Source organism: Dendropsophus ebraccatus, chromosome 5, assembly GCF_027789765.1.
Source record: "Dendropsophus ebraccatus isolate aDenEbr1 chromosome 5, aDenEbr1.pat, whole genome shotgun sequence".
In the NCBI taxonomy this organism is placed as follows: domain Eukaryota; kingdom Metazoa; phylum Chordata; class Amphibia; order Anura; family Hylidae; genus Dendropsophus; species Dendropsophus ebraccatus.
In genome coordinates, this window is record NC_091458.1 from 87,794,834 (window position 1) to 87,809,433 (window position 14,600).

The window sequence follows — 14,600 nt, forward strand, 5'->3', positions numbered from 1 at the left end:
CCCTTAAACGCTGCAATCGCGCCATGACCGCAGCGTTTAAGTATAAGTGACCAGAGCATCTCCGGTCACTTCGCAATCGGGACCCCCGCAGCGTGTCTGCAGCGGTCCCAATCCCATTTCATGACTGTCGGAGGTCTTCTCTATACCTCCGTGCAGTCCTCTGTTTGGTCTTCTGATTCAGCCTGCCACATGCAGGCTGAATCAGAAGATCACAGATAACACTGATCCCTGCTATGCTATTGCATAGCAGAGATCAGTGTATACAATCCAATGTATGTCAGTGATAGTTCCCTAAGGGAACTATAAAAGTGTAAAAAAAAAAAAAAATGTTTTACAAAATGCCCCAAAGCCGCTCCCTCAATAAAAGTGTAAATCACCTCCCCTTTCCATTTCATACATAAAACATATAAAAAGTAATACAGTAAATTAACATAATATATACCGTAGCGTGCGTAATAGTCCGATCTATTAAAATAAAAAAAATACTATTCCCGCACGGTAATCAGCGTAAACAAAAAGCGGTAAAAAAACGCAGAGATTGCTTTTTTTAAAGACATTTTATGTATACGAAAATTAATAAAAAGCGATTAATACATTTAATCTAGAAAAAAAATGATAAAAATAAAAACTAGAGATCATGACGCAAAAAATGACACCCCACATGACCCCGTAGGTGAAAAAAATAAATGCACTATAGGAGTTACAGTAGGACCATTTTAAATATGCCTATTTGCAAATAAAAATGTTTTACTGCTAATAAAAATAGTAAAACGTTAGAAAACCTAGTAACCATGCATATTGCTGTGTTCAGACTGACCTATAGAATAAATAAAAAATGCCAGTTTTACTGTTAAGTGCATTACGTAAACATGGAACCCCCAAAAAATTTGCGGAATCGCATTCTTTGACCCAAATTCACCCCATAAATGATATTTTGGGGGTTCCGTCATTCATTTTGTGGGAGATTGAAAGATGCCAATATAAAGTACACCTCCTGAAAAAAACAAGACCTCACAAGGCCTTGTAGGTGGAAAAATGAAAGAGTTATGGGTCTTAGAAGGCGAGGAGGAAAAAACGAAAGCGCAAAAGTGATAATTGGCCTGTCTTTAATGCCATTTCAGGCCCGGTCCTTAAGGGGTTAAAAGCTGCTATAATCAACATATTTATTAAACAAACCATCATTTTTTTAATTGCAGATACTGCATTCTACAAATCTACCACTACAAATCAATTTTTTTATTTTAGTTACTGTATGTCATGTGAAAAAAAAACCAAATTTGCTCACACCAAGTAGACCTCTTCTGCTTTCCAGGGCACCACATCCTGACTCTGACCGTCTCTTATGATAACTTATGCAGATGAGAGGTGGTGAAGGAAGCATGTTGTGGGGTCTCACCTTTGCACTTGACTGGCTGAGTGGGCTGGATTGTCACATCCCAGGTCCTCTCTCTAACCAGGAAGTGGCTGGGGTCTGGGGTATGCAGTATAAGGGCATCAGTGCTGTAGCCGGGGAGGTAAGTGGACTTTATTTCTTCAATTTTCCCCCTTCCCCGGCATTTTTTGGGGAAAAAAACTGCCCGAATTCTCCTTTAACAGCAAATAACGGCTTTTTTAAAAAATAGTGTGGTAGTGTGGTTGGAGATACAGGCCTGCAAGAATCTGCTTGATAAACAAGCTATGATAAGCAAGAATTAAGTGTACTAACGGTTTATTAACTGTTTGCTCATAGTTTATAGAATTGTTTTGTGAAAAGTGATTCATTGTATCACAAGAGTGTAAGCTGAAAAATTGGTTCATGCATCTTGTTAATAAAGATGTATTGAAAATTCAATCATAAATACACTTGGGAGGATAACTGACCCCCATCATGAAAATGGGCTTTCATTGCTTTATTTATTTCTTAGGTTATAGTCAAGGTTAATTATGAGTGTCAAATGAGTGAGACTATTACAGGATTTAGAGACAAACCAACAGTAAATTAATGCAAGTTCTGTGGCCTGAATATTGATTCTTGTCGTGGGATACTGGTTAAACAAGATCATTACTTAAAAAGAGCTATACATTGTTCCAACACAATCTGTTCTTTGCTATAATGTCTGCAATTTAAATTCCCCCTGTGAGTATAAAATGTAAATGAATAACACAGGCTCATTAAATACAGTTCTGTTCAATGCAACAGGCATCCTTGTAACAGATATATAATTTTACTGACCTTTTATGTTCATTTCATAGTTTAAAATACTATACATATTTTGTCTTTTGCACTATTTATGTTTACAATATGGAGATCTGTCTCTGTTACAATATAGTTTCTACATCAAGTAAGTGCATGGCTGTTCTCACTATGGCACAATTTTCCCTCACCTGGAAGTATGTAAACCTTACAAATTTATCCGTTACAAGTGCACAAAGACAAGTTCTATGTGATATAGTAGATCTAAAAATATGGTAGGTGAGAATGCTACATCACGTAAAGAAATCAAAAACATTTTTTAAAGGGAACCAATCAGCACAAAGTACAGATTATGGCGCAAAAAAATTACACCTCCTGGTTTTGGTTCCAAAATACTGAGCAAAACTACTATGTGAGAACATAGCCTTAGGGTCTTTTTACACACACAGATATGTAACTGATTATCTGTGTCAGGACTGTGCCTCTTGGACCCTTTGCTTGTTCTCTGACTACCCTGTTTTCCACCTGCCTTGATAATATTGCCTGACCTTTGACTATCCGACTGCCTCCGATTTTGTACTTATGCTGCCCGATGTTGCTGACCCGGATTGTCCACTAGGAATTATTGTGTTTGTTTGTCTGTGTTTCGTGTACCAGCTATATCAGTGCAGGGGCCATCCTCGTGGTTGTCCACAGCTGCCTAGATCTGTCAGTGGCAAGTAGGTAAGGACAGTTGACAGGACCAGAGTAGGGCTCACTGTCCTTGTCCTTGTCTTGCCCAATGGTTGTCGCTGACCAAGCTAACAATCTGACTGATTTTTGGAGCCCAAGTCAGGAATTGATTTGGAAATAGGAGAAATTTCAGTCTTTTCTTTATGACCTGTTCTCTGTTTAGTCTGTTTCTGGCTTTGGCTTAAAAAAAATCAGTCAGATATGTGTGTTTGTAAAAGGACCCTTAGGGAATTCAGAGTTTCCTCAAAATGCTCCCTAGGGCCACATCTCTTAAATCTGTTTAGAAAGGATGCATTTCACAAACAACAATGTGAGAAATTTATCAAATTTAAAAAAAACCCTGCCCATGGTCTGGACAGGGTTTACAAAGGCTTTTATTAAATCCAGCTGACTATAGGAGTTCGCAAAAATCTCTCCTCTAAAGCAGGTGTACATTTGACCATGATTTATGTCTCCTAGTAGGCATAAATCATGATAAATCAGGGGCGGGCCTCTCCACACCCTCACCACACCCCCTGTCCGCCCTTTAGGTTAATGGGGCTGCATCAGGCGATTACTTGAAAATAATCTGCAAATGTTCTCAAGTATTCACTTGGAGTATCCACTTGTGGTGGTGCTGCAGGGAAATCACTGCCATGGTCTAGCACAAGACCCCTTTACTGCTGTAGTCTAACATTTTTAGGAAAAATTATTTGCATGTGACTAAAAGCTTGTGTCCACTTATTATTATGTACTGTACACACAAGCCTGCGTGCCTGTACATTTATTTAGAATCTAAAGGTAATACAGTTAATCTATACAGGCTGGCAGCTTGACATTTTGCTAGTAATCATATGCATAGTTAATTCTAAGAAAATATATTGCCTTGTTATTTAATAAAATGCTGATCTAGGTAGTGAAGTCTAATAAGCTGACTTCTTATCTGGATCAGTAATGGGAGAGAAGATATCTTGTCACATAAATGATTAAATCACTTTTTTTGAATGATTAAAGCTGAAGGCAAGTGAATGATGACCAAGTCCATTTGAAATGTTGAATCAATAGGTTTCTGGTACATTAATTACCATCTCCTGTCAGAGATCAATTGTGCAATAAATGCAATAGGAATCAAAAGGTTAAAGGAGTAAATTATATAAGAAAACAGAAGTGCACTACAGGTGATGCACAAAATATTTGGTCCTTGTATTTCTGTAATGGCTTTAGTCAATAACAGCATATGAAATGAGTCTCTATAGTTGGCAAACCATCTCCTTTTATCACTCTTGCTTTAACATGCACTGTGCATAACTGTACTGATGTCCACAATTACTTAATGATATTGACAGCATCTGTCAGTGGTATACCGTAGCCACACCTTACTTCATCTGAGGGAAAGGCAAGCATGCATTTCGCTGCCTTGCCTTTCTGACCTGCCTCACTGTACACGATTATAGCTCCATGATGCTTTAAAGCGACTCTGTACCCACAATCTGACCCCCCCAAAACCACTTGTACCTTTGGATAGCTGCTTTTAATCCAAGATCTGTCCTGCGGTCTGTTCGGCAGGTAATGCAGTTATTGTCCTAAAAAAGAACTTTTAAACTGGCAGCCCTGTGCCCTACGGGAGTATCTGTGCCCTAACTTTGCACCACCCCTCCGTCCCTCCTCCCCATCCTCTTCATTATTAGAAATGCCACTGGAACATTTTTTGCATGCTGAACATTTCACAGGTGTCTTAACGATCCAGCCCATGTGCCGGGCTGACACAGCTTATGAATAGGAGGCAATCTGCCTGGAGCATTCCTAATGATGAGGAAGGTGGAGAGAAGGGACAGAGAGCACAGATACTCCCGTTTGGCACAGGCTTTAAGTTTAAAAGTATTTTTTTAGGTGAATGACTGCATCAACTGCCGAATGGACCGCAAGAAATATCTTGGATCAAAAGCAGCTATCCAAAGGTACAAGTGGTTTAGGGGGGTCAGATTGTGGGTACAGAGTCGCTTTAACTTATAGCACACAGTGATACCAAATATGTGTACCTCTGGTTTTCATAACTACCATCAAGACTGTCCCGATGGTGAACAGCGCTCCCTATAGATGTTTCGATTGCACTGACTGCAGCATCTATACGATTAATTGCAGGGATTTAAGTGCAGCTGTTTCTGAGCCTGTTTCATCCATGAACATTATGGTACATCCATTTGTGGTAACTCATATTGTAAGAGGGAAAGTGGCATCTTTTCCTTTTTCCTGCCTCTGGGATCCGAAACATTCACAAAAGTCTGGATGCTGCAGTGTTTGTTGTGTGGACACGGTCAGAAAGGCAGCAGCACAGGGCTTGCAGCAAGCGACTTTATCTATGTTTCTATCCCTCCACGGCGAAAGTCTAACATGCCCCACAAAAAACAAACCCTCATTCAGTTCTGTCAAATCAAAAGTTAAAGAGTTCTGGTTTTTAAAGGCAGGGAGAAAAAAATAAATAAAAGGGTACATTTAAAGGATCTGACTCTTAAAGGCAAAGCGGAAAAAATGAAATGCCTTGATACATGAAAAGACTTTAAAAAGTTTATTTTCAGCCAAACTAGTATCCCCTTTTACAATAACGTCAAAACGTACATATTGTATTCCATGACTATGCATATTTACCTGTAATAAACTTTCATAACACTCTATGACACTGCCTACTTTAGTACTGTAATCAGAAGAGCACCACTTCCGAAAAAGCCTGTTGGTCCACATATCTAATAGCATAATACAACCTGCAATTTATGATAATCTTTATTCTATCTAAGGCTTTATGAGTTACTGAAGGTTCAAGCATCAAGAATACTGGATTGTTCCCACTTTTAACCCCTTCATGACCGAGTCCATTAATGCACGGATGTCCGGGTCAAATTAGTGCAATGTTTCTTCTTGCCTTCTAGTAGCCATATTTTATTCTTCCACCTACAGGGCTGGTTGGGGTGTTATTTTTTGCATCATAATCTCTAGTTTTTATTGGTATCATATTGGTGTAAGAGAAAATTTTTGATTACTTTTTATTTTTTTTTCTAATATATAATTTTAAAAAAAATCAGCCATCCTGGTGTTTTCTTTTTTTCCGTTTACGCCGTTCACGCAGAAACAATAATGTTATATTTTAATAAATCGGACATTTCCACACGCTACGATATATAATATGTTTATTTATTTATTTAGTTTACATATTTGATTTTTAGAATTGGCAAGGAGGTATATTAACTTTTATTGGGGGGTTATATAAGGTTGTTTTTTTTTTAAATACTTTTAAAAACTTTTTTTATTACACTTTTAAAAAAAACCAAACACTTATTTTACTGTAAAACATGCAAACATTAGATTGCATATACTGATCTATGCTACGCAACAGCACAGCACAGATCAGTGTTATCGGTGATCTTTGCATAGAGCCTGCCTGAGAGCAGACTCTATGCACAGAACGCAAATTCAACAGGATGGAGGTAAGTGGCTTACCCCCACCCATTGGGTCCCGATCAGTCAGTAACAGGGGCTTGTCTTGTCACAGACTACCTTAAACGCCCCAATCTATATGCATCGCTGCATTTAAGGGGTTAATGACAGGCAGCTGCAGGATTGTGATTATCCTTGGCTTCCGGGATGCTGTACGGGGTATGTGCAGCAGAACAAAACTAGATTTGCATTTCCAGGGAAATACATAGTGCTTGAAAAGAGCGCCCCTTTACCAGTGACTTTCATTTAACTTTAATACTGGGTGCCGTCCCTTTAAGAGCGACTTGGGTCCCATCCCTTTAAGAGCAACTTGGCTCCCGTCCCTTTACGAGTGACCTGGGTCGCTTAAGAGCGACGTGGGTCCCTTCGCTCTTAAAGGGACCCAGGTCACTCTTAACGGAACCCAGGTCGCTCTTAAAGAGACCCATTTCGCTCATAAAGGGACTCATTTCGCTCTTAAAGGGGCCCAGGTCGCTCTTAATGGGACCCATTTCGCTCTTAAAGGGACCCAGATCACTCTTAAAGGGACCAATTTCACTCTTAAAGGGACCCAGGTCGCACTTAAAGGGCCCCGTTGCACTTAAAGGGACCCAGGTGGCTCTGAAAATGACCCAGGTCGCACTTAAAGGGACCCATTTTGCTCTTAAAGAGCCCCAGGTACATATTTCGCTCTTAAAGGTACATATTTCGCTCTTAAAGAGCCCCAGGTCACTCTTAGAGGGACCCAGGCCACTCTTAAAGGGACATATTTTGCTCTTAAAGGGCCCCAGGTCGCTCTTAAAGTTCCCCAGGTTGCTCTTAAAGGGCCCCATTTCGCTCTTAAAGGGACCCAGGTCGCTTTTAAAGGGACCCATTTCGCTCTTAAAGGTACATATTTCGCTCTTAAAGGTACATATTTCACTCTTAAAGAGCCCCAGGTCGCTCCTAGAGGGACCCAGGTCACTCTTAAAGGGACCCATTTTGATCTTAAAGGGACCCAGGTCGCTCTTAAAGGAACGCATTTTGCTCTTAAAGGGACGCATTTTGCTCTTAAAGGGACATATTTAGCTCTTAAAGGGACATATTTAGCTCTTAAAGGGACCAAGGTCGCTCTTAAAGGGATCCATTCTGCTCTTAAAGGGACCTATTTCGCTCTTAAAGGGACCCATTTAGAGCGACTTGGGTCCCTTTAAGAGCTACTTATGTAATTCCCCTTTAAGAGCGGCTTGTGTACCATCCCTTTAAGAGTGGCTTGTGTACCGTCCCTTTAAGAGCGGCTTGTGTACCGTCCCTTTAAGAGCGGCTTGGTTACCGTCCCTTTTAGAGCGGCTTGGGTACCGTCCCTTTAAGAGCGGCTTGGGTACGGCCCCTTTAAGAGCGGCTTGGGTACCGTCCCTTTAAGAGCGGCTTGGGTACCGTCCCTTTAAGAGCGGCTTGGGTACCGTCCCTTTAAGAGCGGCTTGGGTACCGTCCCTTTAAGAGCGGCTTGGGTACCGTCCCTGCTACATGGCTGCCTCAGCTCTGCTTTTTTTACTGACTGACCTCTGCTACTGATAATGGTAAAGATCATTGCTCAGTTACCATGACAATCTTACTCATGTCAGTGAGACAAAATAGTTAAGGACCTTCCATATATTACATCTTCTATTGCCAATAGTGGACATGTGACTGTGGATGTTGTGATACATGCCTGACAAGACCTTAGAGTTCCTATTGGCTGCTATATTTCAGCTATTTGCATACGTGCTGTGATTGGCTGTTAGCGGTTAGAGTGTGGCCATTATTTGCAATGGGCCATTATTTTCTATGGGAAATTAGGGGTCTTTAAACGTAAATTTCTTAAAAACGACAAATCCGATCGAAACGAAAAATAGATAGCACACCACACACCGCCGAGGGCTTCAAAACGCAGTTTGAACGGAGTCTGTGTGCAAAGCGGTTCGGGCTGTATTACGCGCAGAAAAATGGCTGGAAGAAGAAACGGAAGAAGAAGAAGAAGAATACGGATTACAATATAGTGCTTTTCAAGCACTATAAATATTCTAAAAGCATGGGATGTTCATAGAGAATGTAAGGCTGTTTACAGGAGATTTGTAAGGCTCCAAGTGATCTTACATCTTGCTAGCCCAACAGATGTTTCATTTGTTACATTAAACTGAGATGCAGCAATAGTCCATTATAGAGCAATTAATGGCTTCACTAGAAAAAAAAGATTGTAAGTTATAGATATGGGTTTTAAACAAAGTATGCTTTTTATTTATCTCGTTGCCAACTTTATATCCTTATATTGTTCCCACAAGGCATTAATGTAGAATATTAAAGAGTTGATAAAATATTGTCCTGTGAATTGTGGGAATATGAAATATTCAACTGCAACTGTTTGGTGCAATAAAAAAGTCTAATGGCCTAATGAATGAACGTTAGCAATATGCAGAATACCATACGTACAGCTCTACTGTGCTGTGGTGCTTTACAACCTTCATGCTTCAGAGGCATCATAATAATGAGCCATCATCTAAGTAAATCCTAGAACAAAAGGCATGGTTTCAGGCAATTTTGGCAACCTCTCATTTCTTGCTTTCCTTTTTAAAGGTCTAATAGTTCATTTGTGCGCATTTCTTTACATAAACAATACCAGAGTAACATAAAAATCTCATCAATAAAATGATGTTGTAAAAGCTTGTAAAAGCAGCAAGAATTGTAACATTCTACTTTAAGGTATAAGTAGGCAGATTAAAGCTACTCAAATGTTATACTGGCCTACACTGCCATATTGACGCCTCTAGAGACCGGTTTGTACTTCTGCTGGTAGATCTCTGTTCCTTAGAAATATGTGGGGGTCCTACTTTATCAGGTTTCAAGCAGGCAACTCCCCAGGGCCCTTGTTTTTATAAGGATCCCCAAGACATCTATCTCCATGAACATGTGAATTTTGAGATCAGGTCATCACCTTGAACTCTTTGTTGTGTCTCTTAACCCAGTAATAGGTTTCTATTGAGCAGTGGTATACCACAAGTACATTTTTGGCATAATATCCTTCCAGTTATCTGGATATATTTTCTTTTTCTGGAATCTAGATCGTTGGCACTCCAGAAACATCACTTTAAGGCTATGTTCACACCATTTTTTTCCACTCTGTTTAAAATTACATCTGACATTTTGAGTCATTTAGTTTTTTGGCTGCCCGTCAGTGCAATTATAGCTGTTGGTACATTATTCTAGTTTAATTAGCCTTAATCCAGGCTTTAATTGGCCTGGATGTGTCTTTATTTGAAAAGTCCATTAAATTTGATAGTAAAAACTGTGAAAGGACGGTGCGTGAGCAATTAAAAAATTACGTCTGCTGTTTGCAAAAGAGGTCCGAAAAAAGTTGACATGATCATTTTTTTGACGTCTTTTATTTTATACACTGTGTGCATTGGACGTCCGTCATTCTATTGACTTCAAAGCATTGCATTGAAGTCAAGTAAATAATGGCAATAATGGACTTCTTTCTTAAAATCCAACTCTTTTGCTTTTTCAATGTAAGTGAGTGTTACAGCGATACTGTTAACCCCCTTAGGCTATGTGTGGCTGAGTATTTGATATATACCTGTATAAAACTTGTCTGTGTCTTCTCTATTGCTTCATTTCATCAGTGGACAGAGTCACCTACGTGGGGCTTCATGGCAGTTGGGTCATTTCTCTCTTTTGGGAGAAGGGGACCAACTCTATACAGCTCCTCCTAGGTGACACTGTCCAATGATGAATTGAAGTGATTTTACAGCAGAAAGAAGACGCAGATAAGTGTTATACAGGTATTTATTGAATGTGCAGCATCAAAGCTTGTGGATGGAGTAGAGAACTGAACACAGGAGGTGACGACATCGCTGTAACCAGCAGCCTGGTGTTCAGAAAAGCAATATGTACATAGCAGGACCAACTTCACTTTATTAAAGAGGATGTACCATCAGGTACATCCTCTTTAATCTGAGCCCACAGATCGAACGGCGCTGTCATGGGGAAGCCGGTGCCGCTGTCTGTTTTCCCGTGCACAGCGCCGTTCTATGCACCGGAACCGGCCGGTGCTCAAGCACTGGTGGCCAGCTGGGCCGCCCCCCAATGGAAGGAAATTCCCTCCCCTGCATGACGCGGCTCCATTAGAATGAATGGAGCCGCGTCATACAGGGGAGGGAATTCCCTCCCATTGGGACCGGGCCGGCCTACCTCCAGTGCTTGAGCACCGGCCAGTTCCGGTGCATAAAATGGCGCCGTGCACGGGAACCGGGCCGCGGTCTCAAAAACGGACCGCGGCACCGGCTTCCCTGTGACATCGCCGTTCGATTCGTGGGTTCAGATTTTAAATACAACAATTTCATAGCAGAAATACATTTTCTATAAGGGCATTCAAGATGAGAGATGTGTTTTAAATCAAAAGCAGAGGCTTTGTGTTGTCTTTTATCTCCACCTAGCTCCAAACAAGAACTTTTTTACAAATTTAGGGGACATTTACATTTACATGTCCTCAAAATACTGTCTGTGCTGTCCCGCTTTGTCAATACAGTAGCGTAAAAATGTAAACTGATTTGGAGCTCCCATCTTCGTAATAAATTGTGCAGCCGGAAGCCCAAAGGTTTGGTCCAAAGAATACATGTCTAGTATTTTGCGGACATTTAAATGCCTCCTAGAGTATTTTGTCTGCAAGTCCTTCTTCATCCAAGCTTTATGCACAAGACATTAATAAAATTGTTAGAGGGCTTGTTCTTTGCAGAACAAGCTGTATTTTTTTTTTGTTAATTTGTTTCCATTTTGGGATATGTGGAACTTTTTTGTTATTTTTTGTTTAGAAAGGATGAACTCAAGATGTAAATTCTGGATGTTTCGTAATTTTTTTATGGGCTCTACAATGGTATAAATGACATGCTATATTTATTCTGGGGATCAGTACAGTTTTAACACACAGTGTTTACACACCGTGATAATGGCGCCTGTTTTTTTGAGGGGTGGCCATCATTTTATGACGACTGACCAATAAAAATGACCGTCATTTTCACGATGGGCGAACATGGCTATAGACATACTACTTTTGCACAGTAAAATATATGTTTTTTTTGTGTGTGTGTCATCTATTCAGTCTTAATTTTTTCATTTTTCCATTGACAGACCTATGTGGGAAATTATTTTTGTCAGTTTTTCAGGGTACATCTAGGGTACATGTAGGGTAGACTTTTTATAACATTTTTTATATATGGGATAAACACAAAACAGCAGATCCAAAATTCAGCATTTCTTTACCGAAGTAAACATGTAGTATACAGTAATTGATATTTTAGATTTCTTTGCAATTTAAGATTACATCCATACCACATCTATTTTTCTTTGCTACATTCACATCAATAAAGCTGTGTGAGACCTTTTATATAGGATACCTTTCTTTTAACTAACAAAGTCCAACAGATCCTTTTAACTGTAGATTAATTTTAGATAAATGTTTAGGTAAATTATGCAGTGAATTCATATTTTTATTTATACTGAGTACATCCATAATTTTTCCTCTGAGTGACCTAGATAATATGTGTCAAAAAATACTTTCTTTGATTTGCCTGAGATATGTTTTACAAAGCCAGCTAATAAATAAACAATGTTTTGTGTCATATCTGTTATTTCTGCATTTAGGGTTGATTTTTTTTCTGATTTTCTAAGTTATGGTACAGTTGAGCTGAAACCTATAACAAACAAACCTGAAACCTATACCCAACCATCCAGCCACACTTTGGGTGGCTGATTTTTAGAAAGAAAAAAAAAATCATGGTTTGTTTAAAGTATGTTGGTTATGATGGGTTTTAAAGGGACAGGTCCACGACACATTCACTTTTTGGATTTAAAACACAAAATGATGGGTATGTCAATTTATAGAGATCTTTGTGGCACATGACATTAGTAAAAAAAAGAAACCAACAGGGAAAACATGTTAGTAAATCAGCTCCATTGTGTTTTATTTTATTTGTGTGACCTTTGTTTATCTATTTATTGCTTCTAAATGTAAATAATCTATATAAAGAGAAATGTAACACATTGCCTACCCTGTAACCCTCCTACCTCCCTCAGTAGCTCATTGTTAATATTCCTAATCATTTTAGAGTATATGTGGCAAAATCACTTCATTAGTCAGGAGAGCATGAAAATCACAGTTGCTTACTTCAAATCCTGATGGGCTGGTTTTATGAATCCTCTTAATTATGCTTCTAGACTAACAACACATAGCCATGTTTATGCTACTAGATAAAATGTGAAAATGCAGCCATGATATTGCCTCAAAAAAGTGGTGTGGACGTGAATCTGATTAGGTTTTGAACTAACTGTCTCTTTGCTATTCAGAACAATACCATGTAAACGCAAATTGCTCAAATATTTTAATATAATATATGGAATGTAATATAATATAAAGGAGAAGCCCCACAAAAATAAAAAATAAATCACTGGCAGGCATTTTAAGTTCATGCATGGAAGATCTTGGGTAAGGAAGAAGAAAGGCACGCAAAGATTTGCAGCCATGTCCTTGCATGTGACTCTTTAGGGTCCATTTACACAGAAAGTATCTGACAGATTATCTGCCAAAGATTTGAAGCCAAAGCCAGAAACAGACTATAAATCCATTCCTGGCTTTGGCTTCAAATCTTTGAAAAATAATCTGTCAGATAATCTTTCTGTGTAAATGATCCCTAAGACTCTCTGAAATAGAAATAAATGTAAGGTTTAAAATACTGTATTACAACATCCTTAGTAAGCAGTTAAGTGTAAGTGTCTCTTTTAACAAACATTTGACTTGCCAGAAGTTTTGATCTGAGGTGCCAGGTGTCTGGGTGAGACCCTCACAGAGGGCTTAAATGAACAGTAAGTAGAACCTCAATATTGGCTCTATAATTGACTGTATAAAATCTATGACCCCATCTTCAGGGAGGGACATGATTGAAACCTTTAAATATGTTAAAGGATTAAATAAGGTTCAGGAGGAAAGTGTTTTTAGAAAAAAAAAACTGAACGTGGGGCCGATACAAAGATAGCTGTGGTGGCGGAGGTCGGACCCTGCGATCTTGTACATGTCCTTATCCTGTGGATAGGGGACAAGTTATTTTATCTTGGAATATCCCTCTAGTTTAGGGTGCCCTGATTACACACCTTTTTACAGTTTCTTGATACACCCTTCTGTTCCTGATATATTTGAGTTTATAATTTCTCTGACATTTCAGTTAATAGTCAGATGGGTGTGAACTTGCAGGTGAATATCAGGTGATGGACGTGAAAATACCATAGTTGCCAACAGTCCCAGTTTTGAAGGGACAGTCCCGGCAGGTCATTGTCCTGGGCATGTCCTTAGAAACCCTGCGCCCTGCACCACCCCCTATACTGTACTTTTATCTTTAAGCCTCCTAAGGAGGCTTTTAGCTAAAGGAAAACTGCTCTGATAGCGTGGGAAACCATTCTTCCCCTGCTCTGCCAGTCACTGTTTTGGCTGCAGGCACTATTCTGCCTCTAGCCAGTAGAGGCCACTCTCCTCCAAACTCCAGAGCCCGGCAGGGATGTCACTAATACAGCAGAGTCTGAAGTAAGAGAAGATGGTGGAGCACTGCTCTTAACCTGGTATGAGCATTTGTTTTTTGTGTTTGTTTTTACCAATGGGGGATGGTCACATGAGTTTATTCAAATGGAGGGCTGAACTATATGTGGGGAATTGCCTATACCTACAGGGCAGATTGCTGGGGGGAGCAGTATTTTGACAGAAACATTGGTAAAAATCATGTTTTTCAGTGTATTGTGGTCAGCATGATGGAGGTCACTCAGCTTTCCCAGCATCCACCCAGCTTTCCCAGCATCTTATGCTTAGTATGATGGATGTCACCCAGCTTTCCAAGCATCTTGCACCCGGTATGATGGAGTTCACCCAGCTTTCCCAGCATCTTATACTCAGTGTGATGGAGGTCACCCAGCTTCCCAGGATCCACTCAGCTTTCACAGGATCTAATACCTAGTATGATGGAAGTGACTCAGCTTTCCTAGCATCTCATACTCCTAAATATCTGGTTGTACGCCTGAATATCTGGTTTTGGGTAATGAAGTTAAACAGGTAAACATCAATACACTCCCCTAGGAATCAAAGAAACTTCTATATCTGAAGTTCTGGAACTTCTATACTAAGTAAAAATGTCAGTTACTGTACAGAAAGTTTGTATTGTATAGGTATCTTGCTTAAACAATGAGAATGTATATG

At 39.6% G+C, this 14,600-nt stretch overlaps 1 protein-coding gene across 1 annotated transcript in view; it reads left to right on the plus strand.

The window, feature by feature from the left end:
• The window catches only part of GPC6 (glypican 6), a 411,403-nt gene that overhangs the window by 234,453 nt on the left and 162,350 nt on the right, over positions 1–14,600 (plus strand). The window lies entirely within an intron of this gene.